General features: G+C 35.3%; 1 pseudogene; it reads left to right on the top strand.

Moving 5' to 3' along the window:
- The first annotated feature begins 640 nt into the window (after positions 1–640).
- On the top strand, positions 641–2527 carry LOC131280194 (olfactory receptor 4P4-like; annotated as a pseudogene).
- Positions 2528–12172: the final 9645 nt, after the last annotated feature.

Below are 12172 nucleotides of genomic sequence, written 5' to 3'. Positions count from 1 at the left end.
CCTTTTCATAAAAGCAATGCCGAACTGAACGAGAATCTGGATATCTGGCATCTAATATCCAACGTGATTACTGATTGATTTAACTCAGTTTATTGGAAATCGTGGACTTGGATTAATCAAATAGTATTGTGTTTAAGTAGATCACAAACATATTTTTATAGCAATTACTATAAATTATTATAAATTTATTTATTTTAAGTCAATAAATGTATTTGCAGTAAACATTACACCACTTCATACACAAATAATCAGTATCAATTTTAATAAATAAAAGATAGGCCAAAGAATCATCCCTTAATTATTAAAAAATATTTCATTATAGTTAACTGCTAAACATTCTTTTCCCAATAATTTTCATACTGTTATAAAAGGATGGTAAGCCTTATAGCAATAATGAACCCAAAGAAGAATGCAAAGAGATTTTCTCCTTAAGGAAATTAAATCATTTAAATTTGTAACAAATGGTCTATGTTTAATGACTTATCTATTACATATTTGACATGAAAATCATCATAGACACATTTATGATTCAATAGATGTCATAATTTCTTAAAAACTTGATACTTACTTTGTATTTTAAAAATAAACACTCAGAATGTCTAGAAAAGGGAGAATTTGTGCTATAATGTTAGCAGTCACAATGGTGTCAGATAACATCACAGGGTAAAATAGCTCATGAAACAGATTCCCCTTATTGTGAATTCTCTTTTCTGAGTGTAAATAATGTCTCAAAATTGTACAAAACATGAATGTTTCATCCATTCATTAACGGTCAAATAGAGGCTGAGTGCAAAGATATCAAAAGATGTCTTATAGTAACATTGTGTCATCTCTTACTGACTTCTGTTTTGTTGCCTACAATGTATATAAAATGTCTAGCAAAAGCTATAAAATATAGACAGTTCAAACATACCTGGTTAATTCAAGCTGTTTATGTATATATTTACCAACCACGATCACAAAAATGACACCATATTTTTAAAATTTATCATAACATGAAATATAAATAGGTGAAATGCATGAATTTAGTTTTATTTTTCACTTTAGTCATTAAATTACATTCTTTTAATATTTTCTATATATTTTTCAACCATTTTTTCTTATTGAAAATAAATGAAAACTACATTGTTAGAACATGCCCAGACGGCAATATTTGCTCACAAATCAAAAAACAGTATGTTCTGTCAAACTGAAGTTTAACAATTCAAACTGACATGCTATAAACATTTGCATCTCTGAAACTATAGTTGCAGAAAATGAAGGGAGATTGCCCATTCATGATGAAAGAAGTAAATTTTACACAATGGATATGGCAACACATTCAAAAGATTTTTTTAATGTTTTTATTTTGAGGAAATAAATTAAGCTTTTGTTGTTATCTCTATAGTATAATCAATGAAATAAAATGTTTGCTTTAATAATTCCTTTCAGTAAATTATTATGCAACAGACTTGCAAAATAACAGATATAGTAAAAAAGAAAAAGCTAATTTAATGAAAAATAATAGAATTATTATTTTATGCATGTCAATATAACATTTGGTAAATTTTATATTAAGATTATATTTATATTTTTCATCAAAATTCATTTTTTCATTTTCAGACACTCATCTTATTGTGCATAATACACAACAAAATGACATATATGGAAAGGCACAGAAACGTCTCCAAATTCATTCATTTGGGACTTTCCTCTGACCAAAATAAACAAATATTTTGCTTTGCATTCTTCTTATTCTGTTGTTTCCATCTTGGTAGAAAACCTTGTGATCCTGTCTCCATTCAATGCAGCCCCCTTTATCACCAAGCAATGTACTATTTCCTCAGCCATTTATCCTCTATGGACATCTGCTACACCTCTATTGTTACATCCAAACTGATTGGTGATTTGTTAGTAGGGACAAACCCATCTCCTATGGAAACTGCATGTTGCAGGTCTGTACCATGCACTTCTTTGGAGATATTGAGGTCTTCATCATTGTTGCCATGGCCTTCGATCGCTAAGGTGCCATCTGCAAACTTCTGCACTACATAATTATCATGAACAGCGCAAAATGCAATCTTCTAGTCCTAGCTGCTTGGGTTGGTGGGGCTGTCCATTCCTTTCCTCAGTTTTATCTGGCAATCCAGTTGCCCTTTTGTGGTTCAAATGAAGCTGATCACTAGTTCTGAGATATCTTCCATTGCTAAAAGTTGCCTGTACTGATACCTACATCACTGGTGTTTTAGTGGTTGCAAATTCAGGTATCATTGCCATAGTAAACTTCATTGTCTTATTTACTTCTTATATCATTATATTACTCACTTTAAGAAATCACTCAGCTAAAGGAAGACGCAAAGCCCTCTCTACCTTTGGGTCTCATGTTACCGTGGTTATCTTATTTTTTGGGTCTTCTTTCTTTGCTTACCTTAGACCACCTACAACTTTCCCTGAGGATAAAATATTTGCACCATTTTACGCAATCATTGCTCCAATATTCAATCCCCTATTCTATACTTTGAGAAATTCAGAGATGAAAATGCTATGAGAAAATTACAGTGTCAAACATTTTTTTTGAAGGAAGCACACAAATAATATGGAAACAAAAACAGTAGAAACTACATCACAGATTAGTTATTTCACTGCTATCATGAATGCTATGGAGAAAAGCAATAGGATTAACAGTTTTAAAGTAGCTACCAATCAAACACTAATTTTACCATACAAAAATGATTTAGAAACATAATTTTGTGGCTTATTGAGATAAATAAATAGCATTACATGCAAAAATCGTCTGAGCCAAAGCAATAAAGGCACTGTGATATATTGAGCATTGGATATTAATAAATAGAAAAATAAATAAATGCAATTTTAATGATAATATAAAAATATATCTAATGGTGTTCTTTGTATTGATCGGAATTGAAAAGAGTTTTACATAAGCCTTAAACAACTGAAATACATAATGTGTTGACCCAGTCCTATCTACCTAAATTGAATGGCTAGATATTGGATTCAGAAATAAAGAGCTTCCTTTTTTATATGAGAAAAACAGTAAAAAAACAAGAGATGTGGACTAAATACAAAAAAAAAAAAAAACAGAAAAAGAAACCTACAAAACATTTGTGGCATCATAGATAAAACAAATAACCTTTCAATTATCTTGAAGGGGAGAAAAAAAGAAAATTTAAATAAAAACTTACTTTTGTATCCGTAATAGGATTAGAGAGAAAAGATATCTCTTAAGAAGTAGAGCATATACAACAAGGAAGAAGGGCATGCTTAAGAAGATTATATGAAATGCAAAATCATTAAATTACAGAAATTGCTTCAGAATTTGCGCATGCAATACAAGTTAAGTCATACTGGAGGCACTGGACAAAGAAGGATAAATTAGGAAAAAGAACAAAATGAGATCAGTAAATTAACTATAGCTCTTATATTAGAAGGGAATTGGACAGATTATTATTTTGTCAAGATATTAATTAAGAAACAAAACTATTGCTAGGTTTGATTTCTTTCTGGAAAACACATCACAAGCTCAAGTGGCAAAGTCCAAGTGTTTGAGAGAAATGTTTGGGACATGAAATATTTTATTACTAAGACTATTTGTATTTGTATTTGCAATACGACTGCTGGGTATATACCCAGCAGAACTGAAAACAAGGACACAAACCGATATATGTACACCAATGTTCATAGCAGCATTGTTCACTATTGCCAAAAGTTGGAATCAACCCAAATGCCCATCAACAGATGAGTGGATCAATAAAATGTGGTATATACACACAATGGAATACTACTCGGCTGTAAGAACAAACACACTACAAACACATGTGATAACATGGATGAATCTTGAGAACCTTATGTTGAGTGAAGCAACCCAGACATTGAAGGACAAATACTACATGACCTCAATGATATGAAATAAACAAGCTGCCCTAGATAGCAAGAGACTGAAAGATAGGCTTACAGGAAATCGGAGGGTGGAGGAAGGATATGAGCCGATGTCTGCAGGGGTGGAACTTAAGACGAGATGGTGGTAAGTATGAACACAAAGAAGAGATAAAATGGGGGCAAGGGGTTGCCTTTGGTTGGGGCTTTACGGGTTTGAGGGTGGCTGGGGAGGGACGGTTGGGTAATGTTGCCCAAAAGAGGGGGGAGGGAGGGGTAGCATACGAACACAGGAGAGGGTTAGGAGGTGGTGGAGAGTAAAATGCCGAGAAAATAATATCAAAATATAATAAAGAGGGTTACCTGTTTAGAATGCTCGGAGGGGAGGGTCTGATGCAGGACGGGCTCCTGGGGAATGTCTAAATGCTCATTCTGCCAGAGTGGGTGACACCATGGGGTAGAATCACAAGTAGTGAGAGTGGGGGTGGACCCACATCCTGGGGAGGACTAATGCCACCAAATAGAGGGAACTCTATCCCTCGAGAGAAAGGGTGGCTCCCAGGGCATTGGGGCAGATGAGCAAGTTAGGCCCTAAACACTATTCTATCTATCTCTGGAAGTGGCTCCTCAGGAAACGGAGGTTGGCTGTCAATGTGGGCACCAAGGTGGAAGGGAAAATGGACGTTAAATGTGTGGAACCAAAGTAAATGGGGGGCAAGGGAGGAGTTTCTTGAGAGTACACAAGGATGGATATAAAACATGTAATATTACACCATAACATATAGGAGACGACAGACTGATAATGTAAACCATAATGTAAAACATAGGAGAACTAAAAATGTAAAGAACTGTGTATCCTAAAGTATGCACCATAATGTAAGCACAGATATTACCATGTTAGAAAGCTAATATCTCAGACTCTGTACATCACCTTAAGTAAATATGATGTGAATAGGGTGTAAGAGTATCGCTGTGGAAGGAAAAAGGTGTTGTGGTGGATGTATGGGAGTGCTGAATATTATATATATGCATTGCTGTGGTCTAGGACTCCTACGAAGAAATGCTGAATAATTAGGGGGGAGGGGGGAAAAGGATAGGATGTGGAATTTTTTCAAGTCAACATTCTTTATCTAAGTTCTTTATCTAACTTTACCCAAGTTCTTTATCTATCCTTTAAACCCATCGCTATATGCCATTCCCTAGTAAGGGACCATGACATTATATTGGGCTTCAAATTTCAGGGAGTTCTGGATCACAGAGTGTTTCAACAATGGCAATGGAGGGATACTGGTATGGGATACCAATGACAGGTGATATATGGCTGACAGGGAGCTATACAGAACATATGTCCAGGGTGCATGGTAATGATTGGATATACTCATAGTGGCAACAATTAAAAACCCAGCAGGGGGGGTACTGGGTTCCTGGCCAGTGGTGCTCTGTCGTGGTCCCTAGGGGAGCAGCGATAGTCTCCCAGGTACAGCAGCAGGGACCGGGAGGGAGTGAGGGTTCAACAGTGAGCCCCTGATGCTAATGACTATGCTTGTGAGCTGATAAACCTAAAATAAGAACAAGGCCTAGAGCAACATTGTGCCTGGGAATTTCCTCCTGTCAGCCTTCATGTTACTCAAATGTGGCCAGTCTCAAAGCCAAACTCAGCATGTAAATGCAATGCCTTCCCTCCAGCGTGGGACATGACACCCGGGGATGAGCCTCCCTGGCAACGAGGGACCACTATCAAATACCAACTGATGATGCAACTGGAAAAGGACCTTATATGGAAGGTTCAATGCGGATCAGCAGAATATCCCTGTCTACATAAAATAACATGACTTTAAAATGCTGTTTGACCTAAAGTAAGGGGGAAATGGAAAGGAGAAATGAGTTTATATGGCTACGAGCTTCTAAAAAAGAGTCTGGAGGCTGGCAGAAGGATTGCCCTCATGCACAACTGAGCAAAGTCAGAGAGACAGATAAAGCAGATACAACCCCCAGATATTGGTTCCTATGAAGGCTAAAGAGACCCATGAGAGTTATGGTCATGGTCGATGGGGTTTACTACCAGGGCAGATGGCCCCTCTCTGGAAATGGTGTTTATGTGTGATGAATCTGGACTCAGATGGGATCTCCCTTCATAAGACTTTCATACTAATCTGCTGGAGGTGCAGTTAACGTTGGGGTTTAAGATATAGTTAGGGGATTTGAATCTCTGGACTGATAATGTGATAGCCAGGTCCTGAGCCTCAACAGACTCCAGCACCTACAATCTGATTTATTGGACTTACCACACTCAGCTAAGATGGAGTTGAAGAAGGATAATCACCACACCATGGAGCCTAGAGCGATTACAACTGAAAATGGGAGGATGGCAGCCAGCATCCATGTGGAATCTGAGCCTCCTCTTGACATAGAGGTGCAATGGACACAACCAATCCAATGTCCACATAGAAGAGGTGGCATTGGATTGGGAAAAGTGGACATGGTGGACGATGGGTATGGGGAAGGGCAGGAAGAGATGAGAGGTGGGGGCGTATTTGGGACGTGGAGCTGCCCTGGATGGCGCCTCGGGGGTGATCACCGGACATCGTGGATCCTCACAGGGCCCACTGGATGGAATGGAGGAGAGTATGGGCCATGATGTGGACCATTGTCTATGATGTGCAGAGGTGCCCAAAGATGTACTTACCAAATCCAATGGATGTGTCATGATGATGGGAACGAGTGTTGTTTGGGGGGGAGAGGGGGAGTGGGGGGGTGGGGTTGAATGGGACCTCACATATATATTTTTAATGTAATATTATTACAAAGTCAATAAAAAAAAATAGAAGGAAAAAAGAAGGGAAAAGGACTGTGACAGTTTGAATTTGGTGAATCCCTAAAAAAGAAATACTATGTTTTTTAACTAAGCCAAAAAAAAAAAAAAAAAAAAGACTATTTGTATATCATTGTTTTGGAGAAAGAAAAATAAAGTTAAAATGAAAATAAAACACATTAAAAATGTCATGACATGAGCAGCACATCTTTCTTTAAAAGTATTATTTCTAACAAATGCTCAAATTTAACACTCCACTCTTTATTTGACTTTATACAAAATTCTCATATATGGGAACATGTTAATGCTACTAACAATCATACGTGCATAGTAAAATAAGTGACAGCTGAAAGATCAAACACGTAAACATATATCACCGTGTGTCTCTCAAGATGAGAATGAAACCTAACAGACTATCATCCTCCTGTAATATCCTTTTTTAAAAAAATTCTATGTCAAGGAAATACTACTATTCCAATTAATCCTTATCCCCACATATTGTAAAGCACATAAATAAACTAATCTTACACTGTGCCCTCATTCCCACTTCTGTAGACTTTTCCTCTCTATCTAGGAACTTGTCTTTTCTCTACAGAATGATTGCATTACTTGTGTACAGCACTTCCTATAATGAGTTCTTCCTGTCCCGCAGCCAGTTGGAGGTCCAGGAGAAACCACAAAACCAACAATAATGCCTTTAGTGCTAGGAACTCCTCATTTTCCATTTCACTTCTAGGGACATTTCACACATCTAAGTGTGATGGAAGCCTCTGGAATGTATGGGAAAGCCATTCTGTCTATTCCTAATGGAAAACAGCTCTGGGGAATTAGTTATTCATTATTCTATTGATTTCTGTTAATGTCCTATTGGATTCTTTCAGTAAAACGTGCCCATGTGTATATATGCTTGTATGTGATGTTGGCATTTATGTTAGTAATAGGAGGAGTTGCTTGTGCTTTTTAGAGGAAGAGTTGGAGGAAAAACCCTTGCCATCAGAATAATGTTCTTCATAAGAAACCTGCAATGGCTATATACATTCACACGATAAAGCCAAGGAATATATATTTATCCATTTTGAGCTTAATTTGCTCATTTGCCTTTTGAAATAGATTGCAAGGGAAAGCAACCCTGCTAGGAATTGCTCATGCAACTTATTTTTTCTGCTAAGAACAAATATGCTTCTCAAACTGCTTCTAATTGATGATACTTTAGTACTAGTTCTGAATATTTTGGTATTGTAAATTTACACATAGAAGTAAAGTTGCAGGATCATAGTGCGTGGTAGTTTCAATATTTCAGGTAAAAAGTACTGCAAAGTGTTTGTGCAATTTTGCAGTACTACCTGTAATGTATAAGAGTTTCATTGTATTGGAATATTAAGATTTGTTTCTCTCTTTCTTCTTGATTGATCATGCTAAAGGTTTCTGATTGTTATTAAAAATCTTTTCAAAAAACAAAGTTTAACATTGTTGATATTCCCTATTCAAATGTTGCTTATGCCATTGAAATTTTCTTATTTTCTTTTTATCATTTTGTCTAATATTGTTGGGATTTAATTGGATTTTTTCCCTACATCTTAATTGCAAGGATACTTAGGTTACTGATTTACCTATTTTTTAAATTATTCATGTTAGAGATAATATTATTACACATGCTACATGATTTAAAAGGATATAAAGGGAATATTATGAATACATGAAGGCCAAAAAATTCAACACAATAGATAGAGTGGACAAATGCTTAAATAATAAAAATTGTAAAAACTATGTCATAAAGATAATAGATTATCTCAATAGGCACAAATATATTAAAGAAATTGAATTTGTAGTTTCAAACATATTTTTTTAAATCTGATAAACAAATATTTACACACATGCATTGAAAAGAGACTAAGAAAATACACCCAGACATCAACAAAATCTGTCATTGGAGAATGGGATAGAGGGAATTCTTTTTTGTTTCTTCTGTATAAATGTCTTCATTTTATAAATAATGTACAATTATTTTCTACTTAAGGGTAAACATGTTAATTTAAAAATAAACATTTGCAGGCCAGACCCTTGGATATGGGCTGACAGTTTCCTTCTAGGTACAAGTTTAATAGAAAACCTGAGCTGGAGCAGAATCTTTCAGTATTCCTGGATTGCCAGAAGGAGGAAGGTCCTGATGGTGAGGAGGGGTCTCTAAGACTTCCTGGCTCTCCATTGGGCCCTCAAGATAAGGAATCAAGAGATGTATCTGGAACCTGTCAAGACTGAGGGAGATGAATGTAAATATCTAGGAAATGCAGCACACCCTAAACAATATAAATCCCAACAGGCCTAGTCCAAGACATATACTCGTCAAAGTGTCCAATGATCAAAACAAAGAGAAAATACTGAAGGCAGCAAGAGAAAAAGGAATTACCATATACAAGGGAAGCTCAATAAGATTAAGTGTTGATGTCTCATCTGAAACCATGTGGGCAAGAAGCCAGTGGAATGACATAGTCAAGGTATGAAAAGAAAAATAAAACTTCCAGCCCAGAATTCTCTATCCAGCAAAGCTGGCATTCAGAAATGATGGAGAGTTCAAAATATTCTCATATAGACAGAAACTAAGAGTATGCCAATAAGAAACCTGCCCTTCAAGAAATACTAATGGGGGTTTTACAGGTTGAAAGGAAAAAAAGAGGAGAGGTAGAGATGGAGGGGAGTGTAAGGACTACTAAAAAAGATGAAAAGAAAAATAAAAACAACATGACATACACACATAAACCATAAGAAAATATGGCTAATATAAGGTATTCTTTAAGAGTAACAACACTAAATCATAATGGGTTAAATTCACCAGCCAAGAGACACAGATTGGCAGAATGGTTAAGGAAATATGACCCATGTATATGCTGTCTACAAGAAACCTACTAGACTCAGGTATTCAAAGGAGGCTGAAAGGGAAAGACTGGAAAAAATCTTACAAGCAAACAATAACCAAAGAAGAGTGGGAATAGCTATACTAATATTGACTTTAAATGCAAAATTATTGTAAGAGACAAAGATAGACACTATATATTAGTCAAAGGCATAGTCTTTCAAGAAGAAAAAACAATTTTAATCATCTATGCACCTAACAGGGCACCTCAAATACATTAGGCAAACACTTGAAAAACTAAGTAAAGAAATAGATATCTTTACAATTACAGCGGAGGACTTTAATACACCATTATCACTATTAGATAGAACATTTTGGCAGAGAATCAATGAAGTAAAAAAGACTTCGCATAATGCATTAGAGAATCTGGACCTAATAGACATATACAGAACACTACATTCACCAAGATAGACCACAATCTAGTCCACAGAGAAAGTTTCAATAAACCCAGAAAGACTGAAATCATCAGAGTAATTTCTCTGACCAAATGGAATGAAGATGAAAATCTGCAAGGGCTAGAGAATCAGATTAGTCACAAAGATAGAGAAGTTAAGCACCACACTACTAGACAGAGGGTAAAGGAGGAAACTTCAAAAGAAATCAGTAACTACCTTCAAATGAATGAAAATGACAGCAAAACATATCAAACACATGCAGCAAAAGCTGTACCAAGAAGGAAACTCAAAGCCACAAATTCATATATTCATATTTTCTTCATACATGAAAGAAGAGCTAAAATTGAAGACCTAACACACAAGTGGAGTAATGAGAAAGAACAACAAACTAACCCCAAAAGAAATAGAAAGAAAGAAATAACAAAGGTCACAGCAGAATTAAATGAAATAGAAAATAAGACAGCACTAGAAAAAAACAAACAAAACAAAAAACTGGTCCTTTGAGAAGAGCAATAAAATTGACAAACTCTTAGCTGGAATTACAAAGGAAAAAAGAGAGAAAATGCAAATACAAAAAATAAGAAATGAAGAAGGGGATACCATCACTGACCCAACAGAAATAAAGAGCATCATAAGAGGAAATTTTGAGAAAAAATTATATGCCTAAGGAAGGACATTTTACAAGAAATTGGCAAGTTCCTAGAAAAACACAAGCAGCCTACATTAATAAAAGAAGAAATTGATGAGCTCAACAGACCAATCACAAGTAAAGAGATAGATTTAGTCATTAAAAACTTCCCAACTAAGAAAACTCCAATACCAGATGGCTTCACAGGTAAATTTTACAAACATTCCAGAAAGAACTAATACCAACCTTCCTTAAAGTCTTCCAAAAAATCAAAATAGAATGAACGCTGCCTAAATCATTTTATGATATCAACATTACCTTAATACCAAAGTCAAACAAAGATGCCACAAGAAAGGAAAATTACTGACCAATTGCTCTAATGAACCTAGATGCTAAAATCTTTAAGAAAATATTTGCTAAAAAAATTAAAAATAACAAAATAATTTAAAAAAGAAAATACTTGCTAATCATATTCAACAACACATCAAGTGAATTATACACCATAACCAAGTGGCTTTCATCTGTGGTATGCAAGATTGATTCAGCATAAGAAAATCAATCAATGTAATGCAACCCATAAACAGATGGAAAGGAAAAAATCACATGATCATCTCTATGGACTCAGAAAAAAAATCAACAAAATAAAGCATCCTTTCCTGATAAAACTGCAAAAGATAGGAATAGAAGGAAACTTTATGAACATGTAAAGGGTATATCTGAAAAACACACAGCTAACATCAAATACAGTGGTGAAATCCTAAAAGGATTCCCTCTAAGATAGGGAAAAGGACAAGGATGCCCACTCTCACTACTCCTATTTAACATTGTGTAAGATGTGCTTCCTTGAGCACTGAGGCAAGAAAACTATCTAAAAGGCATCCAAATTGGAAAAGAAGAACTAAAAATTTAACTATTTACAGAAGATATGATGTTATACATAGAAAGTCCTGAGAAATCTACAACAAAGCTTCTTAAACATATAAATGAGTTCAGTCAAGTCACAGGTTATAAAATCAAGGTGCAAATCAGTAGTATTTCTGTACACCAATAATGAGCAATCTGAAGAGGAAATCAAGAAAAACAACCAGTTAAAGTCGTAACTAAAAAAATCTAAGGCCTAGGAATAAATGTAACTAAAGATGTAAATGACTTATACACAGAAAACTGCACAAAACTTTTAAAAGAAATCAAAGAAGACTTAAATAAATAGAAGAATATTCCCTGTTCATGGATAGGAAAACTGAATATCATTAAGATGTCTATCCTACTCAAACTAATCTACAAATTTAATGCAATCCCAAAGGAAGAGGGTTCCTGAATAGTCAAAGGCTTATTGAAAAAGAAAAATGGAGGAATCATACTACCTGAATTTAAAACATAATAAAGAGCTACAGTGGTCAAACCTGCATTTTGGGGGTGACAAGGATAGACATACTGACCAAGGGAACAGAATTGAGAGTTCTGATATAGATCCTTGGATATACAGTCATCTGATATTTGAAAAGGTCACCCAGCCCACTCAACTGGGAGAGAATGGCCTCTTCAATAATTGC

This window comes from Dasypus novemcinctus, chromosome 10 (genome assembly GCF_030445035.2).
Source record: "Dasypus novemcinctus isolate mDasNov1 chromosome 10, mDasNov1.1.hap2, whole genome shotgun sequence".
Taxonomy (NCBI): domain Eukaryota; kingdom Metazoa; phylum Chordata; class Mammalia; order Cingulata; family Dasypodidae; genus Dasypus; species Dasypus novemcinctus.
The sequence above is the reverse complement of the archived record's forward strand: the minus strand, read 5'-3'. Positions and strand labels throughout refer to the sequence as shown.